Below are 12,620 nucleotides of genomic sequence, written 5' to 3'. Positions count from 1 at the left end.
CATAGACTAAGTGTGCAAGGTAGATGATTAGTTAACAAGCAATAGGCCTGAAAATAAAAAAGTATGTCATTTATAAGCACAGCCATAATGAGGGGCCAGACTCTCAGCTGATAGAAACCAGTGTAGCTTGACTGAAGTCAGTGGAGCTTCAGAGATTTACACCAGCTAAAGATACAGTCCTATGTATTTCCTGAGTGAGCACATCCAGAGAGTGAAATATTCCATTTGGTTTATTTTTACGCAGCACAGTCTACAGAAAGTAATCACTTTGCCAAAGTAGCAGTTCTCACCTCATGGGTATTCATGTGAGAGCAATGATATTCTTAAATAAAATCACAAATTTCCTGCACAAGAATCTTGCATTTCTGCCAATAAAACAGCAGCTACTGCAGCTTTAAGACAGTAGTTTTAAAAACACTGCTATAAATAGGTATTTCTGCACTACAAGAAATTAAAGAGAACTACAGGCCCAGCCTCTCCTAAATGTGCCTTTTGAACTGAATGCACATTTGCACACTTAAGTAGCACACAATCATTGCCATAAATTTGCGCACAGTTGTGGTTAAAGTAAGCACGCATTAGTGGCATCTGCAGTTACATGTACAGTGTTATGTGCTATTCTAAAAATTCAGATGTTGCTGACTTGAGCAAAATGAGCTTCCTCCAAACTTCTTTCTTTTTTGTTTCTTTCTTACTCAACACAAAGCATTGCAACTGCAAAGCAGCCCCTGGGCATGCCTCAAATTGATTAGCATTGTGACCATCAAATTTGGTCATTCACCGCTATAAGTCACACCATTTCTTCAGGGCCATAACCATAATATCAATCTCCCCCTGTGCCATTTACATAGAAGGTAGCAACAGGGCCCATGAATGAAATTGTTCAGCAGAATCCAAGGTTATGGGAGTTTGGGGAGCATTCACATGCTGTTAGTCATTACCTTGTTTCATTGGGTGTGCCATTTCTGCTTTAATGAAGGGTGGTTAATATGCAAGTTCATTCAACCCAACTGGGTGTTGGTAGAAGATCAAACTGCATGGGGTGATAGGATTTCATTCACTTTGCTGGAGGGTTCAAAATATCCTGATAGGCTGGGACAGCTGATGAATGTTTTCAGTCTGTTTCAGACAGCGCAGGAAACTATGGGGGCAATAATGAGATGCATAAATTACAGGAAATATTAAAAATCAACAAAAAAGTACTCTGACACCTCAGCCTCAAATAATGCTTCCAGGGATGGATAATCTATTCAGGCATAAATCCGCACCCACCCATACTCACTGCCTCTGAGTCTGCCAAACTCAGCAAAGCACTACGCCTTTGGACTGACAGACATTTACATTGCAACACTACCACTCAGAGACAACACTTCAGGGGTTACAGCATGAGGCTGTGGTAGAAACAGCACTGTAAACTACCCTGCCGATTGTGAGGAGGAGCCAGCCATATGTTCTGGGATCCCATCCTATAGCATGGCCAAAAGAAATAACTACATGGGGAAATGATTAGCCCCCATGATCCCATTTGTGGAATAAAGGTGGTACAAGATGGGGCCCTGCTTCATAAGAAAGCAGGTCACTGACAACAAAAAAAGCCATTTTTTAAGAATGGCAACGTGGAGAAATTGGACTTTGGGTATAGGTCCATTGTCCAAGTAGACACCTGATCCTAATTTCTTCAGTCAACCACTTGTACAAATAAAATGCAAGACTGATATATAAAAACTATAGCCAAGAATGTGCAACGATAGCTGTATAATAAAAGTGATAAAATGGCAATAAGTAACCCAACTTCACAGTGGTGTTTCCAATATTACAGTGATCAGCAGAGATGGACTCAATCTGCAAAAAAAAAAAAAAACCAAAGCACCCAAAGGGCTGTGGTGTGTAGACCAACCAGATTGGTCCCATCTCTGATAAAGAGGCTTTGCTGGTCTGATCAGAACCGAGATGATATCTCATGGGAATACACTAAATTGTTTTCTTATTAAAACAAAGGAACCATGACAATATAGATAGGGGAACTAGCAGTGTCTGCTTAGAGAAGGGATTTCAACATCTTACTTTAACTAAAACATAAGGGGGTGGGAATGAAGGCAATAGGGGCTGAAAGTTGCAGTGTGTATAGAACAGAAGAGAGAAAAAAAGAAATGGAAGCAGGTCTAATAAAAAAATGTCCAAAATAGCTGAAAAAGGAGACTGGAAAAGATGGGGGCCCAGGTATGGGAGAGTTAGAATTATTGTTGCTCAAAATTCAGCAGTGAATCAAAAACACTGGAAACACTCCTTATTATAGGTAAAATCAGATCTACATCTTTACTGTGCATTTAGTCTCTATATCTCTAATGGACCTAATTAAACCTCTAAACTGGGAGAAAGCTTGGATATGGGCCCAAATCTGAATCGGCACATCAGCCCATCCTTGCAGAAAAAAGCTTTGTGCTGACCTTAAGAATGTATCATACATAAAATACAGGAGAACGACATAACATAGTAAAGAATCAGCAAGGTAGAAATAATAATAATGATAACGATGACATTATTTATAATAATAACCTGAAGGTAATAAAAATATAAGTAATTCTAAGTATCTTCAGCAGGAATAACATGCATGAAAGCAAGATTATAGCATCGGGCCCTAAGTGGAATCAACAGTAGATCAAGCAATAACATATAAAGATGAGAGAACATTTAAGCAACACTGACCATAATCTGGTGAGGTTTGTTAGTAAAATTTAAGTTAGACCACAAAAAGGGAAAAGTAAGGACACTAAATTTCCCTAAGAGCAATGAATTATTTACTAAATCTAGAGAGTATTTGGAAAGGACAGAATGGGGCAAAGGAAAGTGTTCGAAGGGAATTTTTATGTCTGTCCAAGAGTGATGTCTGTTATTTTGCAATAAATATAACTGAATAAAGAACAGGTTCATGTGGTCGAGCATAAAAATGCAAACAGTAATCAGGATGCTAAGTAGTTGTGTATGTGTGGTGGGGGGAGAGCATCTGTGTGTGTAGGAGTGAGTGGTTGAGAGTAGATGTATGAGTCACTTTCAAAAAAAAAAAAGAAAGAAAGAAGCATTCATGAGCTGGCCATGGTCAATGTGCCACATAACAATATTGTAACAGGATTATTAACAATCCTGTTAGAGGCCAAGGAAAGGAGTTGAAAATGGAGCACATGCTGGAATTTTGAATTTTTAAAACTCAAACGATCTACTAATTATGACAGGGGACTGGAGGTGGCATTTGGTTCCTGGTTTAGTACTGCTTGACTTGTGATTTTAGATACTTCGGTTACTCTAAATTTATTTATTTATAATAGGAACTATTTGGCAATTTCATATGTAAGCAGTGTTACCAGTTCCACCTATAATAAAATGGCAGTAATAATAATTGCCACACTCCCAGGAGAGCTGTGAAGCACAATTAATTAGCATAGTTAAAATACTTTGAGATCCTTAAACAAAGTGAATGGGGAAAGTTTTGCAGTTATCATTTGCATTTTCATGTGCTTCTCAACTTTCTAGTTTTTTCAGGAGCCAGAAGGAGAAGTGACAAAGCCTACTCTCCTAAAAACCTGGACCCAAGCTCAAATCAAGAAGTTCTGTTAAGAACAATGTTCTGCTAGGGTCACAGGCATTATTGCCAGGCTTGAGAGACTTGGGCAAAGTTTCCCTGTATCTGGAAGTGTTCAAATGGAACCTCTGAATATTCTGAGGTTCAGTTAATACTATGTATTTCAAGGGCTTTTATGTTCATTTTCCAGAGGTTTGTTTTATTGATTGATTTACTGTATGCTTCTTATGTCTTGAAAACTGACCAGGCAAGGGCTTTCTAGAAACTAAGACCTAAAAGGTTAGTGCCTTTTTGATGGAACCCAGTGAAAAAGTCCCATAGAAATGTTCCACAATTATAAACTTTCTATATGTTGTCTTAACATTATCCTATACAATTTAAAGGGAAAATGTATGTGTAAACTTGGATCCAACATACAAAGTGCCAAATTTTCAAAATCATTACTGGTTATTATACCCTCCAGTAACCCCTGTAGTGAGCAGGGTACCTTTTTATCAAATGCTCAGCCCCCATACAGTTATGGGACCTGAATTTTCTGGAAGAAATAGCTACAAATTTGAATGGAAAAGTTAAATGTGGTGCTTTCTGGCATATGGAAGCATTTAAAACCAGTGGATGCACAGTCTGTGCTACTGGCCCAATATCGATCGGCTGCCAATGTCTATAGCTCTGGGCTAAGACCCCCAGCCAGAGCAGAGGGGCTGGACCCAATGATCTCACGAGGTCCCTTTCAGCCCTAAACTTCTGTGAATCTGTGATGGTATATTCCACCTTTCACCACTATCCTTGGTACATGTGGAGTCCCACAAGTTTCACATCTTCTTCTCAACTGACAGGTAGTCACTAGTCTGTAATACCCCACACAATGTCTAATCCCCTCTAATGCAGGCATTACATTGTTCACTATTACTTTTTTTCAGTTCTAGGCTAGAATAGAGTAACATGCCCTACTTAAATCCACCCTTGAAGCTCAGCTAGAAATCTCAAGTCAAGCTATAGAACGTAGTTCCTGACTGGAGGGGCCTCATGAATTTGTCACACTCCTGTAGAAAGCCTAGCATTTCTCTTCTGGATGCAGATAAGCTGTTAAGAGCTAAGAGCTAACAGTCTACCAAGTTTTGTGGAACTGGAAGGCCATAAATGTACCCTGTCTCTACATGCTGCACCTGTATGTTGTCTTACAGAACATGGCTGTATTGCCCAGCATGCCTCACTGCAATATGACTCTCAGGAGCCTAGAACATGTCACTTTCTGTCACTGCTATTTACTGCATAGCTACATTATGACTATCTGATAGGCTGCAATTTGGGGGTTGAACTTTCTACATCCAGCAGATAACCACTCTGATCAATGATTCCCAGAACCTGACTGGGTCATCTGCAGGACTTGAACACAGGCATGTTTTTTTATTTAGTTTTTGATGGACCCATCTGTTGACTTGTTCTGTTTTCAGACATCTTATTTGAGTCCAGACACCTGCATAATCAATAGTAGGGCTGTGCAAAGCTTTGGGCACTGATTCAATTCAGAGGAGATTCAGCCCAATTCGGTAGCCGAATCGCCAAATCTGAATCGAATCAGGAGACCCATTAAAAGGTCTGAATCAATTTGAAGCTCTCTGAATTCATACAGAAAAAATTCAGAGAGCTTCAGAGATTCAGGCTGTCCCTGCTGGCTGCCGCAGGGAGCTGAACCTGGACTCCGTGCCAGTAAATAGGGGGCTGGGGAGGCAGGGCTGGAGGAGGGGGGGAAGGGACCATGGTGGGACCTCTGCCAGGACCTAACCCCTGCCTGCTCCTCCAGGCTGATTGCCCCCCAACCCCTGCCTACTACCCCAGCACCCCCATGGCTGCCCCACCTGCCCCAGCCCCAAGCTCTTTAAAAAAAAGCCTGCACTCGCCGGCTGCTGCCAGGCCGGGGGGGGGTGATCCCTACTGCCCTGTGCTCTGTGGGGGAGGCTCTCCCAGCCCCCGACAATTGCCTTCCCTGCCCACCTCAGCTCCTGGTTCTTTGAAAAAAAAAAAAAAAACCACACTCACTGGCTGCTGCAGCACCCTCGGAGCTTCTGGGGGCTCATGGCACTGGTCAGTGAAAGGTAGCAAGGATCACGCACTGCCCGGCAGGAGCTGGTGAATTGAGGCTTCTTTTTTTTTTTTTAAGAGCCGGGAGCTGGGGCTGTGAGAGTGGGTGGGGGATGGGGCCTCATGGCACAGTCCCCCACACAGCATGGGCCAGTGGAGGCAGAAGGGATTGCCCTTCCCCCATCCACCTGGCAGCAGCCGGTGACCCCAGGGCTTTTTTGTTTTGTTTTGTTTAAAGAATGGGGAGCTGGAGCAGGCAGGGCAGCCATGGGATGGGGCTGGGAGAGTGGGCAGGGGGCTCATGGAAGAGCCCCCACGTGGCATGGGGCAGTGGGGGGGGAAGCAGGGATCGCCCCCACCTGGCAGCAGCTGGTGAGTGCCGAGCTTTTTTTCAAAGAGTCAAGAGCTGGGGCCGGGCTGGGCAGTCATTGACAGGGCTGAGACAGCGGGCAGGGGATGGGGCCAATTCAGAGATTTGGTCAATTCGGTGGCAGCCAAATCTCTAAATCAGATTTGGCCAAATTGATTCAGGACAGTGATTCGAATCACTGAATCAAATCACGGTCCCCCAAATCGGACAAATCCGAATCTGAAGCAAATACTAGCTGCTTTGCACAGGCCTAATCAGTATTGTTTCATGACTGTTTTGTCCTGAAAAAATAAAGATTTAGTTGACCATAATTTCTGAAAATTCACAATTTCCCCAAATTGTTTCATTCAAGTAAAAGAAAAAAACTAAAAACAAAAATTCTGAGAAATCAAGAGAATATCATCTTGCCATTTTCTAAATGAAAGATTTCATTTTTTATTTAAAATGATGTTGCATTTTGAAATGTATTTTATTTAAAATACTGTAAAGTTTTAAAAACCCAAACATGAAGCAAAATGTTTTGCTTGGGGGAAATGATTTGTTTCATTTGATCCAAAGCAAGGTGCTTTTGACTTTTCCAGTTTGTCAAAAAAATCAACACTATGTTGCTGATTGGACCAGAAATGAACATTTTCTTTGGGTTTTCAGAACTGCCAGCCAGCTGAAAAATCAGTTATTCATACAGTTCAAGTTAGCAGTGTTATTACTGGCAGTCTGAACCATGGTTTTATCTAAGTCTGCCTATTGTTGGCAGCTGCCTATTTTGGCTTTTTGTTTTGGTATGAAGCACTTGCTGAAGTCACTGTGGTGATAAGCACTAGCTGCATTTCCAAGATAAATAAATGCATGTTTTTTTTCAAATATGCGAAGAGCAGGGCATATGAATTTTCACATTCATGCTTGTGAAAATATGGCTGTAAGCATTTGTTGAAGACTGCATGGTTTTTTTTTCCAGACATCACGATGAGCAAAAACTGGCATTTAACTTACAGAGAAATAGACACACAAGGTAGCAGAGTGGAGGCATTTTATTATTAGCTTGGAGTGAGCAGCTCAAGAGTAATTCAAACTCCACCCAGCTTTCTGACAATTATCCATTTTTTATCTTGCAAGGCACCTGATAAGCTTTTTTTTTTCAATGAAAAATTAGAGTGCAATAGGAATGAATGATTTATTTAGTTTTTACCTTTCAGCATTTGTGTTCATTTATTTATATGTTTGATTTTTTTTTCCATCTTGTTGATAATAAAAAGGACACAAACTTGCAAACACTGATGCACATTAAATAAATACCTTAAAGGTTTGGGCAGTAAGAAAATCTGTTTTCATTATTTGGTTTTGGACCAGGTAATCTGTCCACAGATGTGGACAAACTGGAACTAGCCCAGTGGAGAGCAACAAAAATTATTAGAGGCCTGGAACGCATGACTTACAAGGAGAGGCTGAAAGAACTAGAGTTAGTTAGTCTAGAGAAGAGAAGATTGAGGGGGGGGGGGTGTTGAAAACAGTCTTTAAATACCTGAAGGGAGGTTACAGGGAGGATGGGGATGGATTTTTCTCTATGGTCACAGGAGACAGAACTAGGCGTGATGAAAGCTGCAGCACAAGAAGTTTAGTTTGGGGGTTAGGAGGTACTTTCTGACTTTGAGGGTGGGCAGGTAATAAACAGGAAACATAGAGACTTTGCAGAATCACCATCTCTGGAAATTTTCAAGAACAGATTGGTCAGACATTTGACTTGAATGATTTAGTCAGGGGTGATCCTGCTTTGAGCAAGAATCTGAACTAGATATCCTTGTGAGTAGGGCTGTGTGAAATTTCACCAGCCATTTCTTTTTGACACTGTTTCGACCCATTTTGAGGTCGAAACAGTAAAATTGAAATGAAACAAAGGGCTTTGAAACAGCCTAGAAACAAAACAAGGCTAGTCGAAACATTTCGAAAGTCAAAACGTTTCAACCATAGTGCTGGGGGCAGGCAGGCAGTCCAGCTGGGCTGACTTCCCATCCCTAGTGCTAGATCAGGCTGGGGGCAGGAAGTCAGCCCAGTAGGGATGACTTCCCGTCCCTGGCACTAGATAGGGGTGCAAGTGGGGAGTCAACGCTAGATCGAAGTGGGCTGACTCCCTGTCCCCAGCCGGATCTAGCACCGGGGCTGGGAAGTCTGCCCAGCTGGGCTGACTTCTCGTCCCCAGCCGATCTAGTGAAATGTTGAAACAGAGTCGAAACAGAACAGCTGTTTCGAATCTAAATGAAATTCAATACGAAACGCTGTTCTGTCAAAACCTCAAAATTCAAGGTGAAACAGAACAGTGCTGTTTCACACAACCCTACTTGTGAGGTTTCTTCCAGTCCTACTTTCCTATCATCTTGTGATCCTGAGCCTAATGTAATAAAATTCTGAGAACCATTACTTTTTGTCAAAGTCACTGGGAGTGTTGGGTTTTCCACACCTCCACTCCGAATCAGGCCTTTAACAATACATCTTAAAAACATACCATAAGGCAAGTGACACAACTAACATCTGTCAAGTTTGACACAACTAACACCTGTGAGGTTTGGTTTTAATTATTTTTGATGATACCTCATAGTGCAAGAAAACACATTACAAGCTGAGCTGGTAGCAGCACCTGTTACAAGCCAACACTCCCTCTTAAAGGCCAAAATTGCTTATAACTTTGCCAAACTTTGTTTGGACTCAAATTTTCCATGCCAGGTGTCTGTCATCATGGAAAATTCAACTGTTTCATTGTTTATGAGAACAAAGGATCTTACATGATACGGTGGTGAGTGTGGTATAAGAATACAATAGAATAGAATAGAATAGAACTACTGAGAGGAGGTCCATTGTCTGCAAAGGTTTTCAGGACTGGGGCACTGGTTCTCTAGTTGGGGGTCAGAAGTCTGGTTTAACTGGTTTAACAGCTTCTCTTCTAGAACAGATAATGGACCTTCATGCAGGAGTGAAAAGTTGCACAAAAGAACAGCTCTAGCTGGTAATAAATACTGCTCTCTCACACACACTGTTTCCATCCAAATCTCCTGCTGTTCAGCTTTCCACTGACCTATGGAAACACCTTGTGGAATCTGGTTGAAAACTGTAACATTTCTATAGGTTTGTTGAACCATCCCATACAATTTAAAACAGAAACACTGTCCTGCTATAGGCATCTATAACGTGGCTCAGAGAAGCTATTGAACATCTATTCTGTTCTCAGCTGAGATTTCTCAAAGACACCTATGGACAATGTTATGTGTCCATTAAGGGATTGCTAACATAGCCCCCCCACCAACTCAAAATGTTCATTCCAAGACCACACTGATGAGTTAAGAATATGAAGGAAAGAATTTTCCCATTTATGAATGGGCCTGGGGGTCTCTTAAAAGTCTGTGTTTTTCATTTACAAGAAACATAAGTTAAGAGTCAGATTTAGATCTTATTTAGTTTAGTGAAAGGGAAATAAGACCCTAAGTGACCCAAGCGCATCACCCTAGTTGGAAATCCTAAGGCACACTGCAAGATACAACAGTGCAGCACTCTCTGTTCAGCACAGGGCATCATGAAAGAAATGCAGTTAAAGAAGGTCAGACACTGGCAGTTTATCCATAAAAAAAAATGCTAAATAAGCCAGTGGTTGCACGGGGTTCGGTCTTCACCTCCTTGCACAAAGCTCCCTCTGAAATCTATGCTCCTATTATAGTCAATAGGCATTTTCCCTGAAGAAGTGAAGTGAAAGAACGCACTACTAGTGCCAGACAATTAATGCTTCTCTCTTGAACAAGAGAGGAGCATCTAACATGCATTCCAGCTGGCACAGAAAACACTGGGTGGCACCACTGGGTGGGACCAGTACAAAATAAAGGTAGGTGGTAAATTATGTATATACTGTAACTGGGCAGGGAAGTCCAATAAAACATTAATTAAAAGGATAGCAAGCATCATAGCAAGGGCAAAAGGATGCTAATTTGCTCTGTAACCTGATCAAATGCAACTACAGGCCTTGAGGGATGTAGCCACTTTTGGGGTTGATTGCCAGTGTTAATACAGAGCATTAACTTTGCAGCTTTGCTGCAGGCAGAACTTGTCCCAAGAGAGCTAAAACTTTCAATGCACTTATTCTATCGGGGGGGGGGCTTGTGTGTGCGACTGCTTAATTAATGAGCCTCTTTTCAATATTAATATGCTGAGAAGTTTACTGCCTTAAAGGTGTGTCAATATATGCATTTTTCTGGTTAAAGTAGTTTGCCTTTGGCTATCCTAAAACGTAAAAGCTATTAATTAAAGTGTACAGTACTTTGAAAAAGGATTGGCCTGCTAAAGTCTTTGGGGGAAAATTGCTAGAGAAAATATGCCAAATGTCTCAATACATTGATATGCTGAAATGCTTAAACTGAAGTACTGCAGTAAAGATTTTTCATAAGGCTTCACCTATTTTTTTCATCCTCACAGAGTGCCATCAAGTGATCCCAACCAAAGAAAGTAAAGATAAATAAAGAAACACGTCTAACCATCAGGTCTTGCAAGTTGCTCTACAGTTATTTGTATCATGATTGAGTCTACAGGCCTGAACCAGGAGATTTCCACTGTGCATGATGCTGTACAAGGACATAGCAACCTAGAGAGAAGAGTAGGAAGAGACCACGTCTGTCCTTCAGAGCTTGCCATCTAAACTGACAGGACAAAAAAAGGAGAAGGGAGTATTATTGACCCCGTTTTACAAAAGGGAAACTGAGGCACAAAAAGCTGATAGGCCATCTTTCCAAACACAGTTAAGCACATACAAATCTACATGCATCTTTTGGTGCCTAAATATCTACAAAAAAATCTGGCCTCAAGTAACTTGCCAAGGTCATCCAGGAAAGTCATAGGTACATCAATCTGATCCCAAGCTAATACTTCAACTACATGACTGTTCAGCACTACCAGATAATCCTCTTAGATGTCCCAGCAATACCATATTGCTCTTTCCTTCTCCAATCATCATATTTCTAACGAAGAAGAAAGCAGTGGATGTTCGCTTATTTCCTTTACAGTGAACCTGCATTGGTAGTAGAGTGACATGCTTGCTTTCCCAGGTCACTGAATCTCTCTCTCAAAGTGATAAAATACTTGATGGGGGCTTCTCAGAGTGCCAAAAAAAGGTGCAGCTCTGATAACAGAAGACAACGTTCTGGAGTGTGTAAAGGGTTAACTATTCAGGGAACAGGCAACAGAAAAAAAACCTGCCTGAGTTCAACTGTTCTGCTTGGCTGGTGATTGAGACCAGCTGATGTTCATCAAAAACTTAGGTGGAGCAAGCCTGGAAGCTGAGCAAAATGAAGACACCTGTTACAGGAGGAGGGCGATGAGATTATATATATGGCTCTTGCCCCTTCTGCTGGGAGGGGGTATGAGTTATGGTACTAACTAGTCTGAATGAAGAGGGGAGAGAGAGAGAGAGATCTTCATTAGTCAAAAAACTGCTAAAGCACCTAGCAGCTTAGGGATAAGTGAAAGGACTTAGATCCTAGGATAAGGGGTAACTGGAGCTCATGTGAGGGGGGACATGTATGCAGCAGCTGCCTGGTGACTGTAGGGATTATGGTGTCTCTAGGGAACAGGGTAGAGACTAGTTTGAGGGCCCCTGTACATGCAGCTTTTGGGGAATCTAGTCTCTGGGGAATAAGTGTAAACTAGGGGACTTCTGGGGGTTGAGTTTCCTTAGCTTCTGATTAGAAATACATGGCTGAGAGAGAGCACTTCATTGTACAGAGAATGAACTCCTGCTCTAAGATAAGTTAGTAGCTAACTGTCTGCTTGGAGATGAAATAAGATGTTTTATGATGAATCCAGTGAATATGGAACTTTCTCATAATACTCTGATCTCTGCATAGCATGTTATAAGTGGGTTGTTACCACCCCTCTAATGAATGGTGTTCTAGGCTCTACATAAACAGTGGCTAGTAAAAGTGGGCAGGAGGAATGCTAACCCAGAGACTTACTGTTTTAAAGTAGGTCAAATGCTTTTCCAGAGGCCTTAGGTGGCTTAAATGGGCTTTATACTGGGGAATTTTCCTATTCTAGTAATAGCCATTTCAATAGACTAAAGCACAAAGTCACTGCACTTTTTTTACCTCTTAAGCTCCTAGGTTGGGAAACTCAAAAATCAGTTTTATGTCCTCAACCTAGTCCTTGCTCATGCCAGCCATGAACTGATCACATATGCTCTTACTAAATAGTCTCCATTTGAAAGAAAAGGCTAGTGCCATTCAGGACAGGCACGATCTGAGAGAGCTGTAGTAGGTTTGGTGTGGGGGGGGGGCGTTCCATACCTAATGCCTTGCATCCAGAACAACTGTGTGTGACTACCCAGGGCTAAATTCACTGATGGATTTACAAAGTATATGGGGGGGGGGGAATCCTAAAAATCTATTGTCAAGCCTTTTTACATGATGACAAATAGAACATTATAGCAAAACTTCTAGGGTGTATATCTATTCTGCCATCTTACACCCATTCAGATGCAATTCATGGCTTGTTGCACATCACACATGCTCCATTATTTTGCAAAGTTCATCCCAGTATCTGCTTATGATTAAAAAAAAAAAAAAA

At 41.6% G+C, this 12,620-nt stretch overlaps 1 long non-coding RNA gene across 1 annotated transcript in view; it reads right to left on the bottom strand.

The window, feature by feature from the left end:
* Positions 1-212: 212 nt before the first annotated feature.
* LOC109313195 overlaps positions 213-12,620 on the bottom strand; it is a 31,554-nt gene continuing 19,146 nt past the window's right edge. Inside the window, exon 5 of the long non-coding RNA XR_002101983.1 lies at positions 213-1,141. This is a non-coding gene — a long non-coding RNA (uncharacterized LOC109313195). The remainder of the gene's footprint in view (positions 1,142-12,620) is intronic.

The sequence above is a fragment of the Crocodylus porosus genome, unplaced genomic scaffold (genome assembly GCF_001723895.1).
Source record: "Crocodylus porosus isolate Cpor-Errol unplaced genomic scaffold, CroPor_comp1, whole genome shotgun sequence".
NCBI lineage: Eukaryota > Metazoa > Chordata > Crocodylia > Crocodylidae > Crocodylus > Crocodylus porosus.
This window is presented reverse-complemented; position numbering and strand designations above follow the sequence as displayed.